Raw genomic sequence first — 8567 nt, 5'->3', positions numbered from 1 at the left:
ATTCCGCTCGAGTACAGCTTCTGTTTCTGTCCACCTTACCTCTTTCAAAGGTTTTCTCGTTAGATGCGTCACCATGCCAACCAGGAGGTCCATGTTGGTGGCTCGTCTGCAGATGTCGTATCCCTTTGACACCTCGTCGTAATCTGTGAACGTACTCATGGTTACTCGGTGTTTTGTTCTTGTTGTTTCTGGGGTCTGTTTTCCTCCAGTAGGTTGGGTATTGTCTATAAAATAATGTTTAAAGTTAAATAGTAAAAATATAGTGTTTAACGACACCATCGGAACACATTAGTAGCAAGGGATATTTTATATGTACCATCCCATACCACGGCCTTGTATATACCAGTCGTGGTACACCAACTGAGATGATAAATGGGTCCACTAACTGGGATCGATCCCAGGCCGTCAGCGCTTCAGTCGAACTAATCATCAGCTGTACAATTTTAAAACTTACGAAAGTTCTGTCTGATTTAAGAAATGAACTTGTTTGCCCTGTACCATCGAAAGACGCACCTCTTTGATACTGTACACTGATCCCATAGACAGGATAGGACATACCACGGCCTTTGATATATCAATCGTGCTGCACTAGCTGGGACTAGAAATACCCCAATGGGCCCATCGGCGGGGATCGATCCTAGACAGACAGCGCATCAAGCGACTGCTTTACCACTGGGCTACGTTTGCCCCGTCCCAGAGCCACAGATGCTGAGTCAGGCGCTGTCAAAATATAGAGCATGTCCTATGTCTTCTGCTGCCAGAATAGCTGTGGTGTGTTTTGCCATATTTGGTTTAGTTTCAGTTTGTTTCTTTTGTTAACTGGTACCATACTATATATATATATATATATATTATATATATATTATATAGAGAGATTGAGAGAGAGAGAGAGAGAGAGAGAGAGAGAGAGAGGAGAGAGAGGAGAGTCGGGAGGAGAGAGAGAGAGAGAGTGAGATGGGAGAGATGAGATAAGAGAGATGCGATTAACGGGAGGAGAGAAGAGATGGAGAGAGAGAGAGAGACTTAACCAAGCACCACCTCGTTTGTACGTGTCTAGAAGCAGTTTTCCTGCTGGCGGGGCTTGAACCAGATACGGACAGCTTTTATTTTTTTAATAACTGGATTTTTACACCGGCCTCGGTGGCGTCGTGGTTAGGCCATCGGTCTATAGGCTGGTAGGTACTGGGTTCGGATCCCAGTCGAGGCATGGGATTTTTAATCCAGATACCGATTCCAAACACTGAGTGAGTGCTCCGCAAGGCTCAATGGGTAGGTGTAAACCACTTGCACCGACCAGTGATCCATAACTGGTTCAACAAAGGCCATGGTTTGTGCTATCCTGCCTGTGGAAAGGGCAAATAAAAGATCCCTTGCTGCTAATCGGAAAGAGTAGCCCATGTAGTGGCGACAGCGGGTTTCCTCTCAAAATCTGTGTGGTCCTTAACCATATGTCTGACGCCATATTACCGTAAATAAAATGTATTGAGTGCGTCGTTAAATAGAACATTTCTTTCTTTCTTTTTCTTTTCTGGATTTTTACCGAGATTGCTGATTAAATTACTCATTACAACCATACCAGTGTGGTTTTAGCTTTATCGTTTATTACCGTACATTTTTCACGCACATTTACAGTTTCTGTCTTTTTCACTAAATATTGATGTATTCATTTCATTTTAACTTATTTTCGTGTTTATATCCAATTAAGGTACAAACACGCTGTCCTGGGCACACACCTCAGCTATCTGGGGTGTCTGTCCAGGACAGTGGGTTAGTTGTTAGTTGGTTAATGGTTAGTGAGAAAGAAGAGGGTGTGGCCGCCTTACACCTACCCATTAAGACCTTAAGAAGTCGCTGTGGGTTGGAGCCGGTACCGGACTGCGAACCCTGTTCCTACCAGCCTGTAGTCCGATGGTTTAACCACTGCGCCACCGAGACCGGTGTTGATGTATTGCCTTCGTTAATTGCTGTCTATCATTTTTAATGTCCTCTGAATGCACCGAGTGTAAATTGAAGTGTTTTGGTTCACAATTACTTGTCATACGATCAAACTGGCCGGTGCTTAATCGACATTTAGGGTTTTGCTTTAACGACACCACTAAAGAACTTTGATTAATTAATCACCAACCAGTTGTGGGGGTGGGGTGGGGGGGGTGTGTGTGTGGGGGGGGGGGGTTCTTTAGCAACACGGGATCTTTTAGATGCACTCACAAACAGTACAGTGCATATCAAAATCTTTAATATTCTAGTTTTGGGACACTGGTTGGTGCGGAATAACACCAATCATCTGAATAGACCCACCGAGGCGACGGAAGCTCCTCAAGGGAGCAGTCGATCGACTGAGTTAAATCCCCACCCAAACAGAATTGCCTTTGTCAGATCACTCTGTAGCAAATATCGGTCGAGTCGGAATAGCCCCAACCAGCTGAATACATCCACCGAGATGACGGTACATGTCGGGCACCGGTCTAGGTGGCGCAGTGGTTAAAGTAATCGGTCTACAGGCTGGTAGGTACAGGGTTAGCAGCTCGGTACCGGCTCCAACCCAGAGCGAGTTCTTAAAGGCTCAATGGGTAGGTGTAAGGCCACTACGCCCGCTTCTCTCTCATTAACCACTAACCAAAACTAACAACTAAACCCACTGTCATTGGGCAGGGACAGCCCAAGATAGCGTTTTTGGACCTTAATTGGATATAAGCACGAAAAGAAGTTGGAATGAAGAATGTCGGTTCGAATCAGATGAGAGTTTGATTTGAACAGGACTGCTTATTGTAAACTGAATTGTTCGACCCAGTGGCTTCGAATCCACACGTGTATAGATCTATATATATATTATATATATATTATATATATATATATATATATATATATATATATAGATATCTATATGTATATAGATATATATATATATATATACTATATAATATAATATATATATATATACCAGCTATAGGATATATCTATATATATATATATATATAAATGTATATATATGCTTGTAAAAGGCTAACACATAGAAAGTCCACTTATAAGAAGTATTTTCGTATTATGAACTGCTTTCATTTCAACTCATTTTAGTGTTTATATCCAGTTCAAGCACGCTGTCCTGGGCACACACCTCAGCTACCTGGGCTGTCTGTCCAGGACAGAGGGTTAGTCGTTAGTGGTTAATGAGAGAGACGAGTGTGTACTGGTCATACTCCTACCCACGGAGTTGTTAAAACTCGCTCCGGCTGCGAACCCTGTACCTACCAGCCTTAAGTCGGATGTCTTAACCACGACATCACCGAGGACGGTATGAACTGCTTGAACGATCGATCGTGGGTATGAAGGAAGGCAGGAAATGTTTTATTTAACAACGCACTCAACACATTTCAGTTACGGTTATATGACGTCAGACATATGGTTAAGGACCACACAGATATTGAGGGAGGAAACCCGCTGTCGCCACTTCATGGGCGACACTTTTCTATTAGCAGCAAGGAATGTTTTATATGCTCCATTCCATAGACAGGATAGCACATACCACGGTCTTTGATGTACCAATCGTAATGCACTGGCTGGAGCGAGAAATAGCCCAACCCACCGCGCATCAAGCGAGCGCTTTGCCACTGGGCTACGTCTCACCCCCCTCGTGGGTATGAAAAACCAATGCAATGTAAGCGATTGGCTGCTTCTAAACAGTCATGCTTGGACGAGTATTGGTGTTACCTGGTTAACAGTCTTTTCAAACATACACCAGAACAGGTTACACTAAACCAAATAACTTCTGGCTATTTTCATCTATGGGATTTGATTTGATAGTATATATATACCAGGTGTGGAAATTTCCCTCAGGTCAGCTGTTTTCCTCTCATGGGCCATTGCGTTTCCTCCCATTTTAATCATCCTTTCCTCCAAAATGTGTCAGATGGCACAGATTTTAACCTAGGATTTCAAGAATTTGGGGGACCCCTCTAGATTTCCTCTTTTTTACAGTTCACCAATTCCCACCCTGATATACCCAACATGCAATACGTTGTTATTTCCATAATACATTCACATGCCGTCTATTTAAGAAATATTTCTGAAACGATTCAACAATCAGCATGAAATTAAAAGATTCACCGACTTAACTTACATATTAGGCCAATCAAGTTATCTCATACATTCGTTGTATGGCAATCTTTTAACGCTACAAACATACACAGATATTAAACTCAACTGTAACAAAACTATATTTGATAACACACTAAACAATACTACCGACAAATAATTTGAAAAGAAAACATATTACATCAATCTGGCACCTAAAAAAAAAGTAGGGGAACTGTAATAAGAATTTACAATTGCCAAAATTGTGAGGTATATTAGCTGTGGGGAATGGTTATATGATAATAGTGAATTAATTGGGCAAACATTACAACCGGTAGTTCAGTATTACAGTTGGTTTTATGACCACCAAAAATCTTGAAGGACGATTGGGGTCAGAAGTGAAATTTGAAAGTTGACGGGGTTTTTTTTATCAGTAAATCGCAAATTCAAACAATAAAAATGACTAAAAACAAAACAATAACAACTGTATGATAAACAGAATGAAACAGATTGACAGAAATGATGTTCCACAGTGATTAATGGGACTTCCTAAAAATTGTCAAAATCGAGAATGACAACTGCGTGATGCATGTGCAAACAATGGAATGTGTTTCGGTGTGATACTAAACAGACCTGAACGTTCTTTACTACGGTGTCTGTGGTCAAAAGGTATGTTCAGTCTAATAGTTGATATTAACATTGATATTTCAGGTTCCCCTACTTCTTTTGAAGAGTAAATATCCATAAACAGTGGCTGATAAGAGTAAATACAATTTTAAAAAACCCGTATGTTTGGTCTAATAGTTGATATTAAGGTTATCCTACTTTTTGAAGATTATAATATTGTTACAATTGTGTCGTAGCAAGGAGGGGAGGAGTGGGCGGCAATTTTATTATTTAAAAAAAAAAACTATTACAATTTGTAAAATTATACATACAAAGATACATAGTGTGAGTTACAAGCGCTACTTACATATATTTGTTACCCACAATAAACAAATGTTCTGCATTTAGAAAACTAAGGACAAGCTCACATGGTTTAAATATTGAAACTGGAAGATATGAAAAAATCACAAAGTTCCACAAGAAATATATTGCCCCTTTTTTTCAAATCACCATTCAGACAGAAATGCATTTTTTTACTGCATTGTAACAACTTTCAGAATTAAGAAACATGTAACTAAAACGCGTATTAATTAAAAAAAATAACCACAAAAAAGGATTGCCATCCAAGGTAAAGTTAAATTATGTTTATAAATGCTAAACCCTTTAAACACGATTACACTAACTTAAGTAAGTTTATAATTACATGTAAGGCTCATTTATGGTATACATACTTAATTTGACATTTATCATTTTAATTTTATATTCACTCAGGCTCGTATTTAAGGGGGGTTGGATGGGGGAGGGGTCGTCCGAACCATGCCGCAAAACCTGTGGTCCACTTTTGTTTCTTTTCTTTTTTTTAATATTGTACAAATACCTGATGGCAGGGCCGTGCCCTGATCAAAATCCTGGGGGTGGGGGGGGGGGGGGGGAGGGGGGCACTACTTTTTATAAACAAATGAAGCACTATACAAATTAAACCCTGAGATGTGTATGCTATTTTTGGAGTTAAAAAAAGTGATATTCTCAAGGGGCAACTGCCCTCCTTCCCCCTGGCCCTGGATTGTAACTTTTGCAGCTCTCCCATAAAACAATATTCGCTTCTCTTCATCATTTAGCACTCCTCTAACCAAAGTTGCAGGGTACATGATGTAGAATTTCTAACTAATGTGACAAAATGAAAACAAAGGAACCTACATTATAGCAAAACTGTTTAATTGTACTTTTTGCTATATTGATGACCAAGTAGCATTCGATATTTACATGACAATGACAGCATTTCACCTTACATTGAATGATATAACATCAGAAAGTAATCTTGTTCATGCCTTGATCTTTTTATAGAGATACAAATCGACACTGGCTTCCATAATTATTTGTCAAGCAATGTTCTTCTGTCATTTTGAGATACAAGATGCTTTATCATGTCGGTTATTTCCAGGTATTTTAAAACGTCTTACGGCCAATATGTAGATGCTCTATTGATGATATGACGCATCAGTGGGATGCAATGCCTTATGCAATACCTTTTGTTGAAAACGTTTGAGGACTACATAACCATGCACTCTTAACAAAGGCTGCATGTGTTGGCGGCGATTCGTGATGATGCATTTTTTTAAGAAGGAAGGACGGAAGGAAATGTTTTATTTAACGACGCACTCAACACATTTTCTTTTTGGTTATATGTCGTTAGACAAATGGTTAAGGACCACACAGGCAATGAGATTGGAAACCCCTGTCGCCACTTCATGGGCTTTTTAAAATAAAATGTTTAAGAAAGTCACGTGTTTCGTTGTTCATAAGTAGGCTATGTTCATTAAGAAAGTCACGTGTTTCGTTGTTCATAAGTATGCTATGTTCATTAAGAAAGTCACGTGTTTCGTTGTTCACAAGTAGGTTGTGTTCATTAAGAAAGTCACGTGTTTCGTTGTTCATAAGTAGGCTATGTTCATTATTAAAGGAACTGATCATAGTACACGTAACGTTTCTCTTACTAACGTTATAATAACAATTGTTTCGTTGTTCATAAGTAGGCTATGTTCATTATTAAAGGAACTGATCATAGTACACGTAACGTTTCTCTTACTAACGTTATAATAACCATTGTTTCGTTGTTCATAAGTAGGCTATGTTCATTATTAAAGGAACTGATCATCGTACACGTACCTTTTCTCTTACTAACGTTATATAATAAACCATTGTTTCGTTGTTCATAAGTAGGCTATGTTCATTATAAAGGAACTGATCATCGTACACGTACCTTTTCTCTTACTAACGTTATAATAACCATTGTTTCGTTGTTCATAAGTAGGCTATGTTCATTATTAAAGGGAAATGATCATCGTACACGTACCTTTTCTCTTACTAACGTTATAATAACCATTGTTCGTTGTTCATAAGTAGGCTATGTTCATTATTAAAGGAACTGATCATCGTACACGTACCTTTTCTCTTACTAACGTTATAATAACCATTGTTTCGTTGTTCATAAGTAGGCTATGTTCATTATTAAAGGAACTGATCATAGTACACGTACCTTTTCTCTTACTAACGTTATAATAACCATTGTTTCGTTGTTCATAAGTAGGCTGTTCATTATTAAAGGAAACTGATCATCGTACACGTACCTTTTCTCTTACTAAAACGTAATAAAGGTAATTCAACCATTGTTTCGTTGTTCATAAGTAGGCTATGTTCATTATTAAAGGAACTGATCATAGTACACGTACCTTTTCTTCTTACTAACGTTATAATAACCATTGTTTCGTTGTTCATAAGTAGGCTATGTTCATTATTAAAGGAACTGATCATAGTACACGTACCTTTTCTCTTACTAACGTTATAATAACCATTGTTTCGTTGTTCATAAGTAGGCTATGTTCATTATTAAAGGAACTGATCATCGTACACGTACCTTTTCTCTTACTAACGTTATAATAACCATTGTTTCGTTGTTCATAAGTAGGCTATGTTCATTATTAAAGGAACTGATCATCGTACACGTAATATTTCTCTTACTAAGGTTATAATAACAACTGACGAACATATTTAACATATACCTCGGGCCCATAAGCGTACGAGACAGGGGGGAAATTCTCAAATTCGAGCAAAAACAATAGAGAAATTGGGGGAAAATTAGCTGGCTTGAACACTTTTCACCATGTATTTTTTTATTATTCTACTCAAAATATTAGTTATAACCCATGTGAAAATGTGTGGCGATTCGTTGGCAGTAGTGGTAATATAAATATACGTTGTAATCCAGTTTCGGGCGCTTTTGTTTAAGTCAGGCAAAAACATAAGCCTGACAACCTCCCCCCCCCCCCCCCCCTTACAAAAATGGGAACTCGTACGCCTATGCTCGGGTCAATACCCTTAGCTCCTGTTGTTTACAAGAATTTCATTATTTTAATAATAATAATAAATAAATAACCTTAATAACAAAAGTATAAGCTACAAAATATTGGAAAATCATTGCTTTAAAATATCATTTTATAAATTACAGATGCTAGGAAAACACATTTTAGGGTGTAAAGGGGACTTCCTGAGTTTGCTGCAGTTTTTAAGATGTTATCGACTAATAGAGACTTTTTAACGATTGTAATTGCATATCGAATATATTATTCGGCATAAAATATTAGTGGCTGTATTTAAACGTGTTTCTGATCGTTCTAATATTTGTAGTAGGTTAAATTTTATTTTATTTCCTAAAATATAGTTTGTTCATACTTACGAAATTATTTGAAGACAACATCTAATTTGGGCTTCTTAAAAATATTAAGATGACCAGAAACACAATGAATGTACAGACACTGATATTCTAAACAAGAAAATATATTTAATGTGTAAGATTAATCGTAGAAATATTTTATTAGTCGGAAACATCTTAC

Source organism: Gigantopelta aegis, chromosome 12 (genome assembly GCF_016097555.1).
Source record: "Gigantopelta aegis isolate Gae_Host chromosome 12, Gae_host_genome, whole genome shotgun sequence".
Classification (NCBI taxonomy): domain Eukaryota; kingdom Metazoa; phylum Mollusca; class Gastropoda; order Neomphalida; family Peltospiridae; genus Gigantopelta; species Gigantopelta aegis.
The sequence above is the reverse complement of the archived record's forward strand: the minus strand, read 5'-3'. Positions refer to the sequence as shown.